The sequence below is a fragment of the Bombina bombina genome, chromosome 9, assembly GCF_027579735.1.
Source record: "Bombina bombina isolate aBomBom1 chromosome 9, aBomBom1.pri, whole genome shotgun sequence".
Classification (NCBI taxonomy): Eukaryota; Metazoa; Chordata; class Amphibia; order Anura; family Bombinatoridae; genus Bombina; species Bombina bombina.
Window position 1 is genome coordinate 255,003,527 of NC_069507.1, and position 24,397 is coordinate 255,027,923.

At 39.5% G+C, this 24,397-nt stretch overlaps 1 protein-coding gene across 4 annotated transcripts in view; it reads left to right on the forward strand.

Moving 5' to 3' along the window:
* Positions 1–14,053: 14,053 nt before the first annotated feature.
* The window catches only part of ITPRIP (inositol 1,4,5-trisphosphate receptor interacting protein), a 59,629-nt gene continuing 49,285 nt past the window's right edge, over positions 14,054–24,397 (forward strand). The window contains exon 1 of one of the 4 annotated variants that reach the window (XM_053692776.1): positions 14,054–14,180. The gene's annotated coding sequence lies outside the window, so the exon portion shown is untranslated. Of the gene's footprint in view, positions 14,181–20,158; positions 20,278–20,877; positions 20,966–24,397 lie in introns of those variants that run through there. The other 3 variants (XM_053692778.1, XM_053692779.1, XM_053692777.1) reach the window with 3 other exon arrangements.

Genomic DNA, 24,397 nt, shown 5'->3' on the forward strand with positions numbered 1-24,397 from the left:
GCTGAAGCCAGTTAGGGACATATATGTAGCAGCCAGGGTTAGATGTATCTGCAGTGTGCACTTCTAGTTCTCAAGAAAGGATACAAAATAAATAAAATAATAATTAGAATATTGAAACGTTGTATTATTATTTACGTTATTTTCAAAGTGTTTCCTGTTCTTTTAATGTCTCTTAATGAGTTTGAGTGCTTGAACGGAGCACTACACAGATATAGAGGTGCATTCCTATACACTTCAGTTTACCGATATGTTTTCTTCCCCTATGAATAGCTGCATTCTTTGGATAACAAACAAATTCTTTCCAATAGTTGTAATTGCTGCTGAGTAATTCAGAGATTGTATGTCACAGATTTCCGTAGACCTTGTGGAGGTTGTGTGCTACAATATTCGTGCGTTTCCAGCTCCATCAGGCAATAACATTCTTACGGCTAGATTACGAGTTTTTGTCGGTAAGGCTGTGCGGGGCTAACGAGCCTTTTTTTCTTACCGCTCACTTAAGCCAACGCTGGTATTACAGGTTTTCTTCAAGCCGGCGTTAGTCTCAGAAAAGTGAGCGTTGAGCAAAATTTAGCTCCACATCTCACTGTAATACCAGCGCTGCTTACGGTAGCGGTAAACTGGCAAAACGTGCTTGTGCGCGATTTCCCCATAAGAAACAATGGGGCTGAGCTGGCTGGAAAAAAACCCAGCTTTCAGCTCCTAACGCAGCCCCATTGTTTCCTATGGGGAAATGAAAGTTATGTCTACACCTAACACCCAAACATGAACCCCGAGTCTAAACACCCCTAATATTACACTTATTAACCCCTAATCTGCCGCCCCCGACATCGTCGCCACCTACATTATATTATTAACCCCTAATCTGCCGCTCCGGACACCGCCGCCACCTACATTATACTTATGAACCCCTAATCTACTGCCCCCAACATCGCCGAACCCTACATTATAGTTATTAACCCCTAATCTGCCCCCCCAACGTCGCCGCAACTATATTAAATTTATTAACCCCTAATCTGCCGCCAACGTCGCCGCCACTATAATACATTTATTAACCTCGGTTAGCCTCGGTTTAGGGGTTAATAGATAGTTTATGGGTGTTACTGTACTTTTTAGCACTTTAGTTAAGTTTATGTTCCGGCGTTAGCCCATAAAACTCTTAACTACTGACTTTTAAATGCGGTAGGAGTCTTGCCAGGAGAGGGTCTATTGCTCACTTTTCAGGCAATCATAATACCGGCGTTAGGCAAATCCCATTAAAAAGATAGGATACGCAATTGATGTAAGGGGATTTGCGGTAAGCTAAAATCGCGGAAAAAAAGTGAGCGGTAGACCCTCTCCTGCCAGACTCGTAATACCAGCGGGCGGTAAAAATCAGCGTTGGGACCCCTCAATGCTGCTTTTTAAGGCTAATGCAAGACTCGTAATCTAGCCATTAATTTGTGTGAGTAACTGTTTCTTTGTGTCTCATTGTGAGTCCTACCTGAGACTATATCACCAGGCACGATATCTGGCCTTGTCAGGAACATAAATGTAATTATAGGCAAACAGTACAAGTGACTGGCTGCATATTAACTGGGCAAATACTTTCCTTAATTAGGTTTTCATTATATTCGGATAGTTTGTCTTTGTGGTACAATTAAGCAAGTTCACCAACAACTGATCAAGGTGAGAGAAGGTAATGAATTAAATTAGTGTCTTTCTTTTTCCTCTATGATGTTTAGAAAAGAAATAAAGGTCAGAGCTGTAGCAGCATCATGTGTATAGTCTGAGCTGTAGCAGCATCATGTGTATAGTCTGATGTAGCAGCATCATGTGTATAGTCTGAGCTGTAGCAGCATCATGTGTATAGTCTGATATAGCAGCATCATGTGTATAGTCTGATGTAGCAGCATCATGTGTATAGTCTGATGTAGCAGCATCATGTGTATAGTCTGAGCTGTAGCAGCATCATGTGTATAGTCTGAGCTGTAGCAGCATCATGTGTATAGTCTGATGTAGCAGCATCATGTGTATAGTCTGAGCTGTAGCAGCATCATGTGTATAGTCTGAGCTGTAGCAGCATCATGTGTATAGTCTGATGTAGCAGCATCATGTGTATAGTCTGAGCTGTAGCCGCATCATGTGTATAGTCTGAGCTGTAGCAGCATCATGTGTAGAGTCTGAGCTGTAGCAGCATCATGTGTATAGTCTGAGCTGTAGCAGCATCATGTGTATAGTCTGAGCTGTAGCAGCATCATGTGTATAGTCTGAGCTGTAGCAGCATCATGTGTAGAGTCTGAGCTGTAGCAGCATCATGTGTAGAGTCTGAGCTGTAGCAGCATCATGTGTAGAGTCTGAGCTGTAGCAGCATCATGTGTATAGTCTGAGCTGTAGCAGCATCATGTGTACAGTCTGAGCATCATGTCTAGAGTCTGAGCATCACGTGTAGAGTCTGAGCATCACGTGTAGAGTCTGAGCATCACGTGTAGAGTCTGAGCATCATGTGTAGAGTCTGAGCATCACGTGTAGAGTCTAAGCATCACGTGTAGAGTCTGAGCATCATGTGTAGAGCCTGAACTGTTTATATTGCATCATGTGTAGAGTCTGAGCTGTGTATATTGCATCATGTCTAGAGACTGAGCATCATGTGTAGAGTCTAAGCATCATGTGTAGAGTCTGAGCATCATGTGTAGAGTCTGAGCATCATGTGTAGAGTCTGAGCTGTGTATATTGCATCATGTGTAGAGTCTGAGCATCATGTGTAGAGCCTGAGCATCATGTGTAGAGCCTGAGCATCATGTGTAGAGCCTGAGCATCATGTGTAGAGTCTGAGCATCATGTGTAGAGCCTGAGCATCATGTGTAGAGCCTGAGCTGTGTATATTGCATCATGTGTAGAGTCTGAGCATCATGTGTAGAGTCTGAGCTGTGTATATTGCATCATGTGTAGAGTCTGAGCATCATGTGTAGAGTCTGAGCATCATGTGTAGAGTCTGAGCTGTGTATATTGCATCATGTGTAGAGTCTGAGCATCATGTGTAGATTCTGAGCATCATGTGTAGAGTCTGAGCATCATGTGTAGAGTCTGAGCATCATGTGTAGAGTCTGAGCTGTGTATATTGCATCATGTGTAGAGTCTGAGCATCATGTGTAGAGTCTGAGCATCATGTGTAGAGCCTGAGCATCATGTGTAGGGCCTGAGCATCATGTGTAGAGTCTGAGCATCATGTGTAGAGTCTGAGCATCATGTGTAGAGCCTGAGCTGTGTATATTGCATCATGTGTAGAGTCTGAGCATCATGTGTAGAGTCTGAGCTGTGTATATTGCATCATGTGTAGAGTCTGAGCATCATGTGTAGAGTCTGAGCATCATGTGTAGAGTCTGAGCTGTGTATATTGCATCATGTGTAGAGTCTGAGCATCATGTGTAGAGTCTGAGCATCATGTGTAGAGTCTGAGCATCATGTGTAGAGTCTGAGCTGTGTATATTGCATCATGTGTAGAGTCTGAGCATCATGTGTAGAGTCTGAGCATCATGTGTAGAGCCTGAGCATCATGTGTAGGGCCTGAGCATCATGTGTAGGGCCTGAGCATCATGTGTAGGGCCTGAGCATCATGTGTAGAGTCTGAGCATCATGTGTAGAGCCTGAGCTGTGTATATTGCATCATGTGTAGAGTCTGAGCATCATGTGTAGAGTCTGAGCATCATGTGTAGAGTCTGAGCTGTGTATATTGCATCATGTGTAGAGTCTGAGCATCATGTGTAGAGTCTGAGCATCACGTGTAGAGTCTGAGCATCACGTGTAGAGTCTGAGCATCACGTGTAGAGTCTGAGCATCACGTGTAGAGTCTGAGCATCATGTGTAGAGTCTGAGCATCATGTGTAGAGTCTGAGCTGTGTATATTGCATCATGTGTAGAGTCTGAGCATCATGTGTAGAGTCTGAGTATCACGTGTAGAGTCTGAGCATCACGTGTAGAGTCTGAGCATCACGTGTAGAGTCTGAGCATCATGTGTAGAGTCTGAGCATCACGTGTAGAGTCTGAGCATCACGTGTAGAGTCTGAGCATCACGTGTAGAGTCTGAGCATCACGTGTAGAGTCTGAGCATCACGTGTAGAGTCTGAGCTGTGTATATTGCATCATGTGTAGAGTCTGAGCATCATGTGTAGAGCCTGAGCTGTGTATATTGCATCATGTGTAGAGTCTGAGCATCATGTGTAGAGTCTGAGCTGTGTATATTGCATCATGTGTAGAGTCTGAGCATCATGTGTAGAGTCTGAGCATCATGTGTAGAGTCTGAGCTGTGTATATTGCATCATGTGTAGAGTCTGAGCATCATGTGTAGATTCTGAGCATCATGTGTAGAGTCTGAGCATCATGTATAGAGTCTGAGCATCATGTGTAGAATCTGAGCTGTGTATATTGCATCATGTGTAGAGTCTGAGCATCATGTGTAGAGCCTGAGCATCATGTGTAGGGCCTGAGCATCATGTGTAGAGTCTGAGCATCATGTGTAGAGTCTGAGCATCATGTGTAGAGCCTGAGCTGTGTATATTGCATCATGTGTAGAGTCTGAGCATCATGTGTAGAGTCTGAGCTGTGTATATTGCATCATGTGTAGAGTCTGAGCATCATGTGTAGAGTCTGAGCATCATGTGTAGAGTCTGAGCTGTGTATATTGCATCATGTGTAGAGTCTGAGCATCATGTGTAGAGTCTGAGCATCATGTGTAGAGTCTGAGCATCATGTGTAGAGTCTGAGCTGTGTATATTGCATCATGTGTAGAGTCTGAGCATCATGTGTAGAGTCTGAGCATCATGTGTAGAGCCTGAGCATCATGTGTAGGGCCTGAGCATCATGTGTAGAGTCAGAGCATCATGTGTAGAGCCTGAGCTGTGTATATTGCATCATGTGTAGAGTCTGAGCATCATGTGTAGAGTCTGAGCATCATGTGTAGAGTCTGAGCTGTGTATATTGCATCATGTGTAGAGTCTGAGCATCATGTGTAGAGTCTGAGCATCATGTGTAGAGTCTGAGCATCACGTGTAGAGTCTGAGCATCATGTGTAGAGTCTGAGCATCATGTGTAGAGTCTGAGCATCATGTGTAGAGTCTGAGCATCACGTGTAGAGTCTGAGCATCACGTGTAGAGTCTGAGCATCACGTGTAGAGTCTGAGCATCACGTGTAGAGTCTGAACATCACGTGTAGAGTCTGAACATCACGTGTAGAGTCTGAGCATCATGTGTAGAGTCTGAGCATCACGTGTAGAGTCTGAGCATCACGTGTAGAGTCTGAGCATCACGTGTAGAGTCTGAGCTGTGTATATTGCATCATGTGTGGAGTCTGAGCATCATGTGTAGAGTCTGAGCATCACGTGTAGAGTCTGAGCATCACGTGTAGAGTCTGAGCTGTGTATATTGCATCATGTGTAGAGTCTGAGCATCACGTGTAGAGTCTGAGCATCACGTGTAGAGTCTGAGCATCACGTGTAGAGTCTGAGCATCACGTGTAGAGTCTGAGCATCATGTGTAGAGTCTGAGCTGTGTATATTGCATTATGTGTAGAGTCTGAGCATCATGTGTAGAGTCTGAGCATCATGTGTAGAGTCTGAGCTGTGTATATTGCATCATGTGTAGAGTCTGAGACATCATGTGTAGAGTCTGAGCATCACGTGTAGAGTCTGAGCTCACGTGTAGAGTCTGAGCTGTGTATATTGCATCATGTGTGGAGTCTGAGCATCATGTGTAGAGTCTGAGCATCACGTGTAGAGTCTGAGCATCACGTGTAGAGTCTGAGCTGTGTATATTGCATCATGTGTAGAGTCTGAGCTGTGTATATTGCATCATGTGTAGAATCTGAGCATCATGTGTAGAGTGTGAGCTGTGTATATTGCATCATGTCTAGAGTCTGAGCATCATGTGTAGAGTCTGAGCATCATGTGTAGAGTCTGAGCTGTGTATATTGCATCATGTCTAGAGTCTGAGCATCATGTGTAGAGTCTGAGCATCACGTGTAGAGTCTGAGCATCACGTGTAGAGTCTGAGCATCACGTGTAGAGTCTGAGCTGTGTATATTGCATCATGTGTAGAGTCTGAGCATCATGTGTAGAGTCTGAGCATCATGTGTAGAGTCTGAGCATCACGTGTAGAGTCTGAGCATCACGTGTAGAGTCTGAGCTGTGTATATTGCATCATGTGTAGAGTCTGAGCATCACGTGTAGAGTCTGAGCATCATGTGTAGAGTCTGAGCATCATGTGTAGAGTCTGAGCATCATGTGTAGAGTCTGAGCATCACGTGTAGAGTCTGAGCATCACGTGTAGAGTCTGAGCATCACGTGTAGAGTCTGAGCTGTGTATATTGCATCACGTGTAGAGTCTGAGCATCACGTGTAGAGTCTGAGCATCACGTGTAGAGTCTGAGCATCATGTGTAGAGTCTGAGCATCATGTGTAGAGTCTGAGCATCACGTGTAGAGTCTGAGCATCACGTGTAGAGTCTGAGCATCATGTGTAGAGTCTGAGCATCACGTGTAGAGTCTGAGCATCACGTGTAGAGTCTGAGCTGTGTATATTGCATTATGTGTAGAGTCTGAGCTGTGTATATTGCATCATGTGTAGAGTCTGAGCTGTGTATATTGCATCATGTGTAGAGTCTGAGCTGTGTATATTGCATCATGTGTAGAGTCTGAGCATCATGTGTAGAGTCTGAGCATCATGTGTAGAGTCTGAGCTTCACGTGTAAGAGTCTGAGCATCACGTGTAGAGTCTGAGCATCATGTGTAGAGTCTGAGCTGTGTATATTGCATCATGTGTAGAGTCTGAGCTGTGTATATTGCATCATGTGTAGAGTCTGAGCATCATGTGTAGAGTCTGAGCTGTGTATATTGCATCATGTCTAGAGTCTGAGCATCATGTGTAGAGTCTGAGCATCATGTGTAGAGTCTGAGCTGTGTATATTGCATCATGTCTAGAGTCTGAGCATCATGTGTAGAGTCTGAGCATCATGTGTAGAGTCTGAGCATCACGTGTAGAGTCTGAGCATCACGTGTAGAGTCTGAGCATCACGTGTAGAGTCTGAGCATCATGTGTAGAGTCTGAGCATCACGTGTAGAGTCTGAGCTGTGTATATTGCATGATGTCTAGAGTCTGAGCATCACGTGTAGAGTCTGAGCATCACGTGTAGAGTCTGAGCTGTGTATATTGCATCATGTGTGGAGTCTGAGCATCACGTGTAGAGTCTGAGCATCACGTGTAGAGTCTGAGCATCACGTGTAGAGTCTGAGCATCACGTGTAGAGTCTGAGCATCACGTGTAGAGTCTGAGCATCACGTGTAGAGTCTGAGCATCATGTGTAGAGTCTGAGCATCATGTGTAGAGTCTGAGCATCACGTGTAGAGTCTGAGCATCATGTGTAGAGTCTGAGCTGTGTATATTGCATCATGTGTAGAGTCTGAGCATCACGTGTAGAGTCTGAGCATCACGTGTAGAGTCTGAGCATCACGTGTAGAGTCTGAGCATCATGTGTAGAGTCTGAGCATCATGTGTAGAGTCTGAGCTGTGTATATTGCATTATGTGTAGAGTCTGAGCATCATGTGTAGAGTCTGAGCTGTGTATATTGCATCATGTGTAGAGTCTGATCTGTGTATATTGCATCACGTGTAGAGTCTGAGCATCACGTGTAGAGTCTGAGCATCACGTGTAGAGTCTGAGCATCACATGTAGAGTCTGAGCTGTGTATATTGCATCATGTGTAGAGTCTGAGCTGTGTATATTGCATCATGTGTAGAGTCTGAGCATCATGTGTAGAGTCTGAGCATCATGTGTAGAGTCTGAGCTGTGTATATTGCATCATGTCTAGAGTCTGAGCATCATGTGTAGAGTCTGAGCATCATGTGTAGAGTCTGAGCATCATGTGTAGAGTCTGAGCTGTGTATATTGCATCATGTCTAGAGTCTGAGCATCATGTGCAGAGTCTGAGCATCACGTGTAGAGTCTGAGCATCACGTGTAGAGTCTGAGCATCATGTGTAGAGTCTGAGCATCATGTGTAGAGTCTGAGCTGTGTATATTGCATCATGTCTAGAGTCTGAGCATCATGTGTAGAGTCTGAGCATCACGTGTAGAGTCTGAGCTGTGTATATTGCATCATGTCTAGAGTCTGAGCATCATGTGTAGAGTCTGAGCATCACGTGTAGAGTCTGAGCATCACGTGTAGAGTCTGATCATCACGTGTAGAGTCTGAGCTGTGTATATTGCATCATGTGTAGAGTCTGAGCTGTGTATATTGCATCATGTGTAGAGTCTGAGCTGTGTATATTGCATCATGTGTAGAGTCTGAGCATCATGTGTAGAGTCTGAGCATCACGTGTAGAGTCTGAGCATCACGTGTAGAGTCTGAGCATCACGTGTAGAGTCTGAGCATCACATGTAGAGTCTGAGCATCACGTGTAGAGTCTGAGCATCACGTGTAGAGTCTGAGCATCATGTGTAGAGTCTGAGCATCATGTGTATATTTGCAATATAAATATGTTGACAAAATTGCTTCTAGTAAAAGTTATTGCTGTTTTAGTGTTAACATTTTTCTCTGCATGTGAAGCATAACTAGATATTCTCAGTGCACAAGCATTTTAAATACGGCAGCTGCTCAGAGCATCAGTGGGGCTTATAGCATGTCAGCAACCAGATGGTACAAGCTCCTTAGGCTATCTGAGCAAGAGCTGTGATTGAAATGCTGGTGCACGGTGCATACTTAAATACACTTTTGAAACAGCTATAACTTTTATTAGAAGCATATTTGCTAATACATGTATATTACTAAAATGCTTCTATTCAAAACTGAAATGGATCTATGTGGATTCCAATTTTGGCTGTAATGTCTCTTTAAGGGAAGTTAACATTTTTAATTTTAGTGATTGTTAAAGGGTTTAATTCTGTTCAGCTAATACCACTTGGTTCACTCTCTTTTGCCAGCCCACTGTAAACTACTATTTATGTATTAATTTATTTTTAGCAGTAACGTTTTCACCGCTTAGACAATCTGCCTATATGTGAGCCGTTATAATCCCCAAAATCCTCTACAGGCCCCACTTTCAAATTTGGCTATTTAGTAACGGGATCACAGTAGCAACAGGGGTCCTCGCTATTTTATTTTTTATTTATTTTAAAATCAATATACATTTTTTTTTGTTGCAGTCTTCTGACGTCATGAAATATAAATATAATAATCGTATACTTTCAATCTACTGGGTTTAGCCGGAAAAATTGATATATAAATTGTGTGAGTTACTTACTGATATATGACTTACAATAGTGAGCTAGGCAGTAGCGTATGGGCATGAGCTAGGCAGGAAAGCTGTGCCATAAGCTAGCAAAAAGAGCTGTGGCATGAGCTAGGCAGTAGAGTATAGGCATGAACTAGGCAGGAAAGCTGTGCCATCAGCTAGCCAAAAGAGCTGTGGCATGAGCTAGGCAGTAGAGTATGGGCATGAGCTAAGCAGTAGAGAATGGGCACGAGCTAGCCAAAAGAGCTGTGGCATGAGCTAAGCAGTAGAGAATGGGCATGAGCTAGCCAAAAGAGCTGTGGCATGAGCTAGGCAGTAGAGTATGGGCATGAGCTAGGCAGTAGAGCTGTGCCATGAGCTAGCCAAAAGAGGTGTGGCATGAGCTAGGCAGTAGAGTATGGGCATGAGCTAAGCAGTAGAGTATGGGCATCAGCTAGGCAGGAGAGCTGTGCCATGAGCTAGGCAGGAGAGCTGTGCCATGAGCTAGGCAGGAGAGTATGGGCATGAGCTAGGCAGGAGAGCTGTGGCATGAACTAAGCAGTAGAGTATGGGCATGAGCTAGGCAGGAGAGCTGTGCCATGAGCTAGGCAGGAGAGTATGGGCATGTGCTAGGCAGGAGAGCTGTGCCATGACCTAGCCAAAAGAGCTGTGGCATGAGCTAGGCAGTAGAATATTGGCATGAGCTAGGCAGCAGAGTATGGGCATGAGCTAGGCAGTAAAATATAGGCATGAGCTAGGCAGTAGAGTATGGGCATGAGCTAGGCAGGAAAGCTGTGCCATGAGCTAGCCAAAAGAGCTGTGGCATGAGCTAGGCAGTAGAATATTGGCATGAGCTAGGCAGCAGAGTATGGGCATGAGCTAGGCAGTAAAATATAGGCATGAGCTAGGCAGTAGAGTATGGGCATGAGCTAGGCAGGAAAGCTGTGCCATGAGCTAGCCAAAAGAGCTGTGGCATGAGCTAGGCAGCAGAGTATGGGCATGAGCTAGGCAGTAAAATATAGGCATGAGCTAGGCAGTAGAGTATGGGCATGAGCTAGGCAGGAAAGCTGTGCCATGAGTTAGCCAAAAGAGCTGTGGCATGAGCTAGGCAGCAGAGTCTGGGCATGAGCTAGGCAGCAGAGTATGAGCATGAGCTAGGCAGCAGAGTATGAGCATGAGCTAGGCAGCAGAGTATGGGCATGAGCTAGGCAGCAGAGTATGGGCATGAACTAGGCAGCAGAGTATGGGCATGAACTAGGCAGTAGAGTATGGGCATGAACTAGGCAGTAGAGTATGGGCATGAACTAGGCAGTAGAGTATGGGCATGATCTAGGCAGTAGAATATTGGCATGAGCTAGGCAGCAGAGTATGGGCATGAGCTAGGCAGCAGAGTATGGGCATGATCTAGGCAGCAGAGTATGAGCATGAGCTAGGCAGCAGAGTATGAGCATGAGCTAGGCAGCAGAGTATGGGCATGAGCTAGGTTGCAGAGTATGGGCATGAGCTAGGCAGTAGAGTATGGGCATGAACTAGGCAGTAGAGTATGGGCATGAACTAGGCAGTAGAGTATGGGCATGATCTAGGCAGTAGAATATTGGCATGAGCTAGGCAGCAGAGCATGGGCATGAGCTGTACAAAGACTGACAACGAACAAAACTATTTTGTTTGGTTTTTGGGACGTAAACATCTTAAGCTTCTGGGGTATTAACAGCAGAAACATTTTAGTTTTTTTTATTGTAAGTGAAAATCTAGTAGCATACGCAGTCTCTGATTGGTGCCAACCTTCCCTAATTTAACGAACTTTGGATTAGAAACGTGAGTACCAGTATGGTATATTAATATCTTGCATAATAAAACTGCTTCAACTTTTCCAGTTCCTGCAGTGCCAGTTTATACAGGATATGTTGCTGGTCTTTCTATGGGGTTTGAAAGACCAATGAGAGCTTGCTGCCTGGCCCAAGCTATTATAAACATGGAAACCCTTAATGACCGGCAACATACATGGTACATCATGGTCATTGAGGGATTCGTTTCAATAATAGAAATGGCTCCTTTTTACAAAACTCTTTTTAGAATGTGAGAAATTATTAAAAACGCACTATTATAAACAGGAAAAGTTGTGGCCATTTTATTCTGTAAGATATTAATACCCTTTACTGTTAATCTTGATTCTAGACTAAAAACCTCACAACATTGAGAAATACTTAATTCTTTATCAATACTTAGAAACTAAGAAAAAAAGATTTTTTTATAGTAATGCGTATTAATAATACATCATACACACACGTACTGTGACCCATAATGCCACGGCTCAGATGTATAAATCGTTTACAAGTTGTGCTATTCTTTTGGAAGTTAAAAGGTACATTTCACACATGTAAATTGCTATTGTCATTTCACACAGTACAACAGTATTGACACACACATCTGTATTGTATGGGATAGACCTTTACCTTTGTATAACATGAAATTGATAGGTTTCTGGAAACTTTACAATGAAAATCACAGTTTATTAAAGCTCTGGTAACTTACACTTGATACTTGCGTTCGAGCAAGAAAACGTTACTTTCAACTTGTATTACTAGCGCACAGATGCTTGCGGTATATTCACAGTAGGAATTTTGCTCAACTGCAGTTTATTCTAGAAATCTTGTGCAAAATATCTCTCTACTTGTAATCTGGCCCATAATGCTTTACTAAGATGTTAGCTTAAATAAAAATCAGTGTTTATTGGTGTGGATAATCTATTATATTATATGTGATGTAATTACATATGCAAATATTGCCAGGACTGTGGCCACTTCAGTTTAAAATGCACCATGTCCAAATATGGGAAGATTTAAGTGAAAAATCTAAAGATTTATGCAATAATCCTGTGACTTGTTTGGTGGAAACTTGGCTCTGATCCTACAACAGGTTTACAGCCAGGGAAATTTGAATAAAAAGACCTCTGTGACTTTAAAGAGCCAGAACCAATCAATATTCTACACATTAACCCTTAAACATCTAGGACTGCAACAGTAACAGATGGTAAAATACTAATTTGTGTTATGGTGAATACAAAGTCCTGGTTGGTTTGCAGGCCCCAAGCAAGCGCTGCCAGAGTCCCCTCTCTTGCATGCTAAATACAGATGTTGTAACCGCTACCTCTCTGCTTAAGGAGGTATCTGTGAGTTTGTTCACTACTGAGAATAACTTCACATTTTGTGCATAAGGCATCCAGAATTTCACTTTTTCTGAACGCCAAGCTTAGTACGGAAGCAGATCTGGGACAGTAAAATATAATGACGCAAACAGTGGGAACTTAAAAAGTGCGGAGGAGTGGAGAATATTTATATATATATAATGCATTTAGGGTAGGAAATATATAATAAATGTATACTAAATAATATGATACACGTATAATATAATAATACATTTATAGTAGGAAATATATAATAAATGTATACTAAATAATATATGATACACGTATAATATAATAATACATTTATAGTAGGAAATATATGATAAATGTATACTAAATAATATAATAATGCATTTATAGTAGGAAATATATAATACATGTATACTAAATAATATGATACGTGTATAATATAATACATTTATAGTAGGAAATATATAATACATGTATACTAAATAATATGATACGTGTATAATATAATACATTTATAGTAGGAAATATATAATACATGTATACTAAATAATATGATACGTGTATAATATAATACATTTATAGTAGGAAATATATAATACATGTATACTAAATAATATGATGCATGTATAATATAATACATTTATAGTAGGAAATATATAATACATGTATACTAAATAATATATGATACACGTATAATATAATAATACATTTATAGTAGGAAATATATAATAAATGTATACTAAATAATATGATACGTGTATAATATAATACATTTATAGTAGGAAATATATAATAAATGTATACTAAATAATATGATACACGTATAATATAATAATACATTTATAGTAGGAAATATATAATAAATGTATACTAAATAATATATGATACACGTATAATATAATAATACATTTATAGTAGGAAATATATGATAAATGTATACTAAATAATATAATAATGCATTTATAGTAGGAAATATATAATACATGTATACTAAATAATATGATACGTGTATAATATAATACATTTATAGTAGGAAATATATAATACATGTATACTAAATAATATGATACGTGTATAATATAATACATTTATAGTAGGAAATATATAATACATGTATACTAAATAATATGATACGTGTATAATATAATACATTTATAGTAGGAAATATATAATACATGTATACTAAATAATATGATGCATGTATAATATAATACATTTATAGTAGGAAATATATAATACATGTATACTAAATAATATATGATACACGTATAATATAATAATACATTTATAGTAGGAAATATATAATAAATGTATACTAAATAATATGATACGTGTATAATATAATACATTTATAGTAGGAAATATATAATACATGTATACTAAATAATATGATGCATGTATAATATAATACATTTATAGTAGGAAATATATAATAAATGTATACTAAATAATATGATACGTGTATAATATAATAATACATTTATAAAGTTAGAATATATCATTCATTTATAATAAACCACTGGGTTTTTAAACGTGTTAGTAATGTCTCATTTGTCCACCTTAAAAGAAAATGCACTGCAGAGAGTTAAGCTGATGGGTTTTTTTTTTTTTTTTTCTTATTTGGAGTTAAGAAACTTTTTTTTTCTAGCCATGATGACATCCAGGAAGCCAGTGAAACAGAAGTGAGTGGAGCACAGACTGCAGGACAGTTATACCGAGCTCCAGCTGCCGGGCTAGGAACATGAGCTGATGTAGTCGGTGAGGACTGGACCCCACTGATTAGGAAGAGTAAGTGGGGGCTTCGCTGCTTGTGCTTTATTACTATTTTATCCAGGAACCGGGTGGGCACTAATGGGCAGATAATAGGGGCTGAATGCACCAGATTTTTGTAGGGTGGGCTTACATAATATAACACAAAGATACATTAAATATCTGCTGTGTGATAAAACATTACCCATCTTTATTCACATTCTGTTTGTCTGTTTGTCTATAATTGTTTTATTCATGTATGTCTTATATTTACGCTGCTAAATGGTGTTTTCTGTTTCACGTATAATATATGTACAAAATCATCTTGATTTAGGTTTTTTTACTTGTCTTCCTCAAAAATACAGAACAACCAATGGGTGGTAAAGCGGTCACACAATGACCCTGCACCAATGCACTTTTACTTTCACAAACGGGCAGTGATTTGACTCCCTTGGCTGCCAGCAACACAAACTCACATTAGCAATTTACTTCCCAACTATTTTCACCAGAAAGTACAAAATTTTACTCCACCCCGTCTGTGGCTACCAGTAACCTACAGAAAGAAGTGGTGCATCTGTAATAATGCAGAGAAGCAACACTTTCTGGTGCCACATATGTTAAGACTGTGACCCTTGTTTGTATACTGAACAGCTGGCCGCCCTATCTTTATCTAGAATATAGTGTAGAAACATAGAAATTCAGTATTAAAAGATCTGGTAATAAGTACAACACACGTATAAAACTGTGTCCCCCACTCAAATGTCGCTCTTAGTTTATTCCTAGCCTATAGATGTAGAGCGTGTAATGATACCTACAGGTGGAAGTCTGTACATCTATACAGCATTAGGGACACAGGACTTACTCAGAGCATGAGCCCCTAGTAGTGCAGATCTTCTATCTATAGCTTGTCAGCATCCTGTCATTTTGTTACAGCTTGAAACAGAGAGTTTTTGCAGTTGTACTTTGGTAAATCATTTCAAATCCATAGAACTACAGAAAATCGTTTCATATTGTTACATAGAGTTGCTCAAGCACTGCAATTGGCACCTGACTCCAGATAGCAGTAACTGCTACCCCACCCGCCCCACAATCAGTACTTTTAAACTAGAAAGGTGATGACTTGTACATTCATATTGGTGTCATGGACCAGGAAAATGTTTATCAGGAAGTAAGTAAAACCTATAAAATACAAAGGCTTTACATTGCTCACTAGAAGCCATTTATATTGTGGCTTGTAATGTAAAGCTCACATTAACCCTTCTACTGCCATGTACACCCTGCTAATCTAGCTGGCTGCTGGCATTGTCTGTATGATCTGACGTTCAGGATATATGGGGTTAACATATTTAAAGCCACGGGAGTTAGAAATAAATTGCTGTGGAGAAAGGTTAATTGGTGGCAGAGCAAGAGTTAAACCTGTAAACCTGTGCTGCTATAACCGTCTTTCAGAAGTAATTTGATTCAGGAAGGAAAAGGTCACTTAGCTACCACTAACTGTCACCATCTGAATGACTGATTCTGAGGGTGTCACGCATGAGGGAAAGGGTTAATCATATCTTCACATTCCTGGGACTAAAATAGACAACTTATAATCAGGGGTGTGACAAAGAGACACCAGAATCCTGTTTATATTAAAGGGACCTTGTTGGGTTTGTTTTTCGTTTTTTTGAAAAATATATTTTCCTGTCCTGTAGAGCAATGTTTTCTTGTTCAGAAGTGCGTCCCTCTCCACCAATAGGGCTGTGGGAAATGTCTTTGTTAGCCAGTAAGCAATTAATAGGAAGAATACAACATTGCTGTTTTGTCTAAATGCACTTACATGTGCAGATATCTTTGCATTATAATCCCCCCTTATCATGTTTAGCAGTAATTCTTACAAATTGTATTCAGTAATTGTATCTAGGGATGGGCGAATGTGCAAATTTTCGAATTTCGAATGTAGAACGAATGTTATTACCGAAATTCGAATTCTAAATTCGAATGTCGATAAGAACGAATATTCTTAAAAATTCGAAAATCGAATGTTATTTACAGTTTTCGAATGTCACTTTCGAATTCGAATGTTTATAATTATATCGAATGTCTACATTCGAAATTCGAATTTTTCGAATTTGAATATAAATTCGAATTTTTCAAATTCGAATATAAATTCGAATTTTTCAAATTCGAATATAAATTCGAATTTTTTGAATTCGAATATAAATTCGAATTTTTCGAATTCGAATATTGCATAATTCGAATATTACATTTAAAAGCATTAGAAATACTATTACAATCTAAATTCGAATTTTTCTAATTCGAATACACGTATTGCATAATTCGAATATTACATTTAAAGAAAAAGCATTAGAAATACTATTACAATCTAAATTTGAATTTTTCGAATTTGAATACACGTATTGCATAATTCGAATATTACATTTAAAGAAAAAGCATTAGAAATACTATTACAATCTAAATTTGAATTTTTCGAATTCGAATATTGCATAATTCGAATATTACATTTAAAGAAAAAGCATTAGAAATACTATTACAATCTAAATTTGAATTTTTCGAATTCGAATATTTTCGAATGTAATCGTAAAATTCGAAACCGAACATTCGAAAATCGAATGTTAGAATGTTATGTAAACATTCGAAATTCGATTCGAACGAACGAATGTGTTAAAATTCGTGCCGTTTTTCGAATGTTGCGAAACATTCGCCCATCCCTAATTGTATCACAAGTAAAGTTGGTGTAAACAAAACTGCGCACACCTGCATGTCATTTTCTACAGTAGCATTTATATGTTTTCAGCTCAGAGATGATGGCAAATGGACAACTTAAAGGGGAAAACGTTCATGATTTAGATAAAGCAGCAATGTAAAAAAAATAAACTTCCATTAACCAAACCTGCACATTCTCTTATCTGCTCACTTTCTGAAGCTACTGAGCGTGTGCAGCAGTAGATACATATATGCATTTTGTGATTGGCTGATGGCTGTCACATGATTCATTTGATTAACTTTAACTGAAACTATTCTACTGCTCATTTCAAATTCAAAGTAAGTGCTATTACATTGTCTTATGATTGTGTATTTGTCAGTTATTTATATCTATTGTATTTAGTATTCCTTTAAAAGGATGTTAAACAGTAAATACCATTTATAAGCATTATATTGAGGTTAGTCCCACCTCCCTCTAATCATAGGTGCAGCCATATTGAAATCTAGCTTTCATAGCATTCCAGTTCTGATGTGTTTGCATACGTGCAGGCAGGGCAGCAAAATGAAAAATAAAATATTTTGCTTAGTCCAACATTTGTTACAGGGTCATTCGGAATTTGTTCGTTAACAAAAATTCATGTGTCTGCTATTTCTTATGGAGATTTTATTCAGAGGAGCAGCTGGACAGCAGCTTAAAGGGACAGTCAACTCAAAAAAGATAAATACTCCCTTTATTACCCAGTCTTGCACAGCCAACACAGTTAAATTAATATACTTGTAACCACTGTGATTACATTGTATCTAAGCCTTTGACCGCCCCCTGTTCACATTACTTTTTATTTATTATCTATTGACTTGCATTTTAGCTGTTTTGTGCAGAACCACAGGTGTGAGCACAATGTTATCTATATGGCCCACATGAAGTAAATAAAAAAGCATGTGAATAAGAAGCTGTCTATAGTGGCTTAGAACAGGCAGAAATTTAGAGGTTTAAATGTTATAAAGTATATTAATATAACAATGTTGGTTGTGCAAAGATGGGGAATGGGCAGTAAAGGCATTATCTATCTTTTTAAACAATAACAATTTTTAGTTTTGACTGTCCCTTTAAGTAGTAGCTAGAGATAGTGCTACAAGCCAGCAGCCGCACTTTTTTTTATGGAGTTAGGACTGGCCAAGAACAAAAGTGAAGCTGATATACTTATTATCTGAAGCCTTTCTTGCCTTTAGAGTAATGGTTTTAACTGCGTAAACAAATCAACTACATGTTTGGTTGTTTGCATTCATTTGTTATTTGCCATTAAATGGGCCACTCATTTATCGTTTTCTGACAAATGCAACAAATAAGGAAACATTTGTCATGTTTTACATTCATCCAGAACACTAATGCACATGTCTACTGAGTATATTAAAATAAAATAAATACATATTCAAAACAAGACATTTTTAAGCTAGAAAATGGGATTTTGTAACATAGATGTGATATATGAAAGGGACATAATAACAAGTATATACAAAAGCAGCTGTTTAGTCCCAGGATAATGTGTGCAAATATTTAACGAAATAAGGTTGATAAAAATGGGCACCTCTTTCTGACACCACCACAAGACCATCACCCTCTGCCCTTTCTGCCGCACCAGTTTTAGAGCAGACCTGTGTGACTGTATTTATAGAACATGTAACTGTCAGTCAAACTTTTGCTCAGAGCGTAAGCATCAGCCTCTTCATATACTCCTAGATACGGTTAGAATGAGGAGCCCAGACACATTATATTGCAAATGAATTAACGTGATACCTAGATCAAAGAGCCCCATTTTTATATCTCCACAACATCCCTTTAAGAAGTAAGAAAAATGTGTATAACCTACTGCTGCCTTTTTATGTGTTTAAATATCTACATAGCCACCATCTGTTTTGTCCCCTCCTTGGGCATTTTTTTTTATAGCTAATCTGTGTCCAGCCATATAATAGTGTGCTCAACAATACTGCAGCCAAAGTGTCGTGGGCAGAGATCATGTCTATTTCAAAATCTCTCTACCCATTACACGCCTCTGTGAATACGGCACTTAATGCAAGGTGAGTGCAGATATTGTAGTAGTTTATGGTTAGATTCAGGGTGAGTGTTAAAGGGACACTGAACCCAATTTTTTTTCTTTTGTGATTCAGATAGAGCATTACATTTTAAGCAACTTTCTAATTTACTCCTATTATCAAATTTTCTTCATTCTCTTACTATCTTTATTTGAAATGCAAGAATGTAAGTTTAGATGCCGGCCCATTTTTGGTGAACAACCTGGGTTGTCCTTGCCGATTGGTGGATAAATTCACCCACCAATTAAAAAAGTGCTGTCCATAGTCCTGAACCAAAAAAATTAAAGTGGAGATGCCTTCTTTTTTCAAATAAAGATAGCAAGAGAACGAAGACAAATGATAATAGGAGTAAATTAGAAAGTTGCTTAAAATTGCTGCTTTCACAAAAGAAAATAATTGTGTTCAGTGTCCCTTTAAAGAGACTGTCTATTGTTAAAAATATATTTTCTATTTTGTTGGAGCATAGTATCTTCAAGCTAATTGTGTTAAACTCCTTTTAAATGGTTAAATATATAATCATTGTTGTACTCCCAGAATACTCCATTCCGCTCCAGAAGAGCATGCAGCCAGTGACTGGAGCATACTTATGTATGCTCACTTTTCATTTGCTCACAAGCAGTATCTTCATGTGGAGCAGCACCAGAACAAAGTGTTGACTAAGGGGTTGATTTAGCAAATGTCTGTCCGACATGATCTGCTCAGCAGATCATTTCCGACAGACATCGCTGAATGCCGACAGCATACGCTGTCGGCATTTAACATTGCAGAAGCAGATCTGGTGAACTGCTTGTGGAATGCCGCCCCCTGCAGATTCACTGCCAATCAGCCGCTAGTAGGTGGTGTTAATCAACCCAATCATATGAGATTGTGCGGATTGATGTCCGCAGCCTCAGAGGCGGCAGACCAGTTAAAGAGTAGCGGTCTTATGACTGCTGCCTCATAACTGCTGTTTCCGGCGAGCCTGAAGGCTCGCGCGGAAACAGGGGGCCATTCGGCCCTTGATAAATCACTGCTTTGTATTTAACCTCTTTTCATGGATTACACTCATAATAAAAGGAAGGATTTTGTTTTACAATAAAATTATTTAACAAAATAGAACATTATATTTTTTACACTAGAATCTCCTTTAACCTTTTGTGTTAGCTTGGCTTCCAAGGGGTTAATAGGAACTAGCACTTCTGGCAGCAACATTGATGACATAGCAGATGACACATAGTGCTCGTGGTTACAATGTGACAATGGCTACAATATTTTGATGATATTGTTTTGGGGTGAGATTTCCAGCTAATCAGAGGCTGCATCACCTGAGCCAGGGACCGAACTACCATCGGTGCAGCAGGTGCAGTGTTACCAGGGCCCATCTACTGGAGGGGGGCCATAGCAGCCGGTCTATACATAAGTGGGTGCAGTATGTGTATAATCCCAATGCAGAGAGCCTTTTATTAGTGCTTATCTATCTACCTATCATCTATCTATTTATACTCAAAATCATTATACAGAGCAGTATTTACATTATTACTATTGTTTACTACTAAGTTACAATTGGGGGCCCCAAACAAATGTTTGCACCAGGGCCCTCTGTTGAGTGTTGAGTGTTAAGTCCCTTTATCCTTGGGAGAGATATTGGTGTATTCTTTTGAGTGGGCAGAGAGCTTTAGTGTGTCATATTCCTTGTTAGTATATCTTTTTAAATGTTCTCTTTTGGGATAGAACTCATGCAGTTCTATTAACCTTTAAGCATCCAACATAACTGAGCCTCCCTTGTCAATTAAATTGCCTCTTTTTACCCATAGGACACACAATAATAGGAATAATATTTGGCGACTGGAGCTGTGAGAGTTAATAGCAGGGTGTAGGCACTCTCCGTTGTCTAGTTGGCCCCTGCAGCACTAAAGGGATGAACGTTTTGTTTGTCTGGGTGGAGGTATTGTGGCCCTGCCCAGGTAATTGCAGTATTGGGGTGACGTTCGGATAAACTGAGTAATTTAGTTACCTTCCTGCAGTGAGGATTACGGTGGAGCACACAGGTATGTTCAGATTTTTCTTATAAAATTATTTTTTTATTTATTTTTTACAGATGATTATACTGAGATTTTAACTTTATTCCCTAAGATTCCAGGTTTATTTTAGCAAAAAAGGGGAGTATAAAGTGTACAATAATTATACCATCTGGAGAGATATACTGAAATGCCAGTGTTAAACACCTAGCTTGTAAACAGCATTTTCCCATTAAATCTCTGATTTGTACAATGAACCTGTATGAAACAAAACAATGTGCAGGTAATTATGTAGTTAATTTGTTATCCAGTGTTTTTTTTTATCATTAATCCTTAGTGGATTTTTCACCCAATCTGCTCTGGGGTAAACTGTGCACTCAGGTTATTATGAGAATACTACCCAGGTTATAGGAAATGCACCCAGTTTAAACTGGTCTATTTTTTGTTTGCAGCTTGTGGGAGATCACATTTAGCTAGTGCACCCTTACAGGTGCACTCAGTTTAACTGTAAGTTGTACTCAGTGTAAAGAATGTGCACCGGCTTATTCTGTGAGTTGTACTCAGTGTAAAGAATGTGCACCGGTTTTTTCTGTGAGTTGTACTCAGTGTAAAGGATGTGCACCGGTTTATTCTGTGAGTTGTACTCAGTGTAAAGGATGTGTATCAGTTTATTCTGTGAGTTGTATTCAGTGTAAAGGATGTACATCAGTTTATTCTGTGAGTTGTACTTAGTGTAAAGGATGTACATCAGTTTATTCTGTGAGTTGTACTCAGTGTAAAGGATGTGCACCGGTTTATTCTGTGAGTTGTACTCAGTGTAAAGGATGTGCACCGGTTTATTCTGTGAGTTGTACTCAGTGTAAAGGATGTGCACCGGTTTATTCTGTGAGTTGTACTCAGTGTAAAGAATGTGCACCGGTTTATTCTGTGAGTTGTATTCAGTGTAAAGGATGTGCACCGGTTTATTCTGTGAGTTGTATTCAGTGTAAAGGATGTGCACCGGTTTATTCTGTGAGTTGTATTCAGTGTAAAGGATGTGCACCGGTTTATTCTGTGAGTTGTACTCAGTGTAAAGGATGTGCACCGGTTTATTCTGTGAGTTGTACTCAGTGTAAAGGATGTGCACCGGTTTATTCTGTGAGTTGTATTCAGTGTAAAGGATGTGTATCAGTTTATTCTGTGAGTTGTACTTAGTGTAAAGGATGTGCACCGGTTTATTCTGTGAGTTGTATTCAGTGTAAAGGATGTGCACCGGTTTATTCTGTGAGTTGTATTCAGTGTAAAGGATGTGCACCGGTTTATTCTGTGAGTTGTATTCAGTGTAAAGGATGTGCACCGGTTTATTCTGTGAGTTGTATTCAGTGTAAAGGATGTGCACCGGTTTATTCTGTGAGTTGTATTCAGTGTAAAGGATGTGCATCAATTTATTCTGTGAGTTGTACTCAGTGTAAAGGATGTGCACCGGTTTATTCTGTGAGTTGTACTCAGTGTAAAGGATGTGCACCGGTTTATTCTGTGAGTTGTACTCAGTGTAAAGGATGTGCACCGGTTTATTCTGTGAGTTGTACTCAGTGTAAAGGATGTGCATCAGTTTATTCTGTGAGTTGTACTCAGTGTAAAGGATGTGCACCGGTTTATTCTGTGAGTTGTACTCAGTGTAAAGGATGTGCACCGGTTTATTCTGTGAGTTGTATTCAGTGTAAAGGATGTGCACCGGTTTATTCTGTGAGTTGTACTCAGTGTAAAGGATGTGCATCAATTTATTCTGTGAGTTGTACTCAGTGTAAAGGATGTGCACCGGTTTATTCTGTGAGTTGTACTCAGTGTAAAGGATGTGCACCGGTTTATTCTGTGAGTTGTACTCAGTGTAAAGGATGTGCACCGGTTTATTCTGTGAGTTGTATTCAGTGTAAAGGATGTGCACCGGTTTATTCTGTGAGTTGTATTCAGTGTAAAGGATGTGCACCGGTTTATTCTGTGAGTTGTATTCAGTGTAAAGGATGTGCACCGGTTTATTCTGTGAGTTGTATTCAGTGTAAAGGATGTGCACCGGTTTATTCTGTGAGTTGTATTCAGTGTAAAGGATGTGTATCAGTTTATTCTGTGAGTTGTACTTAGTGTAAAGGATGTGCACCGGTTTATTCTGTGAGTTGTACTTAGTGTAAAGGATGTGTATCAGTTTATTCTGTGAGTTGTACTCAGTGTAAAGGATGTGCACCGGTTTATTCTGTGAGTTGTATTCAGTGTAAAGGATGTGCACCGGTTTATTCTGTGAGTTGTATTCAGTGTAAAGGATGTGCACCGGTTTATTCTGTGAGTTGTATTCAGTGTAAAGGATGTGCACCGGTTTATTCTGTGAGTTGTATTCAGTGTAAAGGATGTGCACCGGTTTATTCTGTGAGTTGTATTCAGTGTAAAGGATGTGCATCAATTTATTCTGTGAGTTGTACTCAGTGTAAAGGATGTGCACCGGTTTATTCTGTGAGTTGTACTCAGTGTAAAGGATGTGCACCGGTTTATTCTGTGAGTTGTACTCAGTGTAAAGGATGTGCACCGGTTTATTATGTGAGTTGTACTCAGTGTAAAGGATGTACATCAGTTTATTCTGTGAGTTGTACTCAGTGTAAAGGATGTGCACCGGTTTATTCTGTGAGTTGTACTCAGTGTAAAGGATGTGCACCGGTTTATTCTGTGAGTTGTACTCAGTGTAAAGGATGTGCACCGGTTTATTCTGTGAGTTGTACTCAGTGTAAAGGATGTGCATCAATTTATTCTGTGAGTTGTACTCAGTGTAAAGGATGTGCACCGGTTTATTCTGTGAGTTGTACTCAGTGTAAAGGATGTGCACCGGTTTATTCTGTGAGTTGTACTCAGTGTAAAGGATGTGCACCGGTTTATTCTGTGAGTTGTATTCAGTGTAAAGGATGTGCACCGGTTTATTCTGTGAGTTGTATTCAGTGTAAAGGATGTGCACCGGTTTATTCTGTGAGTTGTATTCAGTGTAAAGGATGTGCACCGGTTTATTCTGTGAGTTGTATTCAGTGTAAAGGATGTGCACCGGTTTATTCTGTGAGTTGTATTCAGTGTAAAGGATGTGTATCAGTTTATTCTGTGAGTTGTACTTAGTGTAAAGGATGTGCACCGGTTTATTCTGTGAGTTGTACTTAGTGTAAAGGATGTGTATCAGTTTATTCTGTGAGTTGTACTCAGTGTAAAGGATGTGCACCGGTTTATTCTGTGAGTTGTATTCAGTGTAAAGGATGTGCACCGGTTTATTCTGTGAGTTGTATTCAGTGTAAAGGATGTGCACCGGTTTATTCTGTGAGTTGTATTCAGTGTAAAGGATGTGCACCGGTTTATTCTGTGAGTTGTATTCAGTGTAAAGGATGTGCATCAATTTATTCTGTGAGTTGTACTCAGTGTAAAGGATGTGCACCGGTTTATTCTGTGAGTTGTACTCAG